This window comes from Eimeria necatrix, genomic scaffold (assembly GCF_000499385.1).
Source record: "Eimeria necatrix Houghton genomic scaffold, Enh_scaff2953, whole genome shotgun sequence".
Lineage (NCBI taxonomy): Eukaryota > Apicomplexa > Conoidasida > Eucoccidiorida > Eimeriidae > Eimeria > Eimeria necatrix.
The window spans coordinates 1438-2032 of record NW_013655287.1 but is presented as its reverse complement, the minus strand read 5'-3'; positions in this window follow the sequence as shown (position 1 = coordinate 2032).

Genomic DNA, 595 nt, shown 5'->3' with positions numbered 1-595 from the left:
ACCTCTGATGCTTGCAGTAGCACCAGCACGCGAGGCTCCCTGCACTCGTGGTCGGTCTGCCAACTACAGGGAGCTCGCCGGCCTTCGTTCACGACGACCTCGACGGCGCAGCACACCGCCCGCACCTTCACCTGCGTTGGCGGAACCCTCCCAAGAGGCGGCGAATCCTACACGCAAAACGCAGACGCCAGCTGCCCCTCCTGACGCATGCCATTGGCCACGCGCTTACTCGCAGTGTCCTGTTTTTAGCGCCCCCTACAAGGCAGCAGCAAACCAACCAGGAGAAGCTCTGCAGCTCGAGTTTCGTAATCGACAATTCACCTTTCGCTACGTCGAGCCTTACCTGCATATCCGCGTTCATGGCCTGTGGCGCATCTGTGTTCCCCAATTCCCTGAATTCCTCACTCACGTTTTGTATTCCCTTCACGATCATGTCACAGCAGGCCACCGCGAACAGAAAAAGACCTTTGCGGCCCTCAGCAAGCTCTACTACTGGCCAGGAATGCGCGCCTACACCACTGCTTACGTTGAGTCCTGCACTCATTGTCGAGCGTCTAAGCATCTTAACCAGAAGCCTGCAGGCCTCCTTCAACAG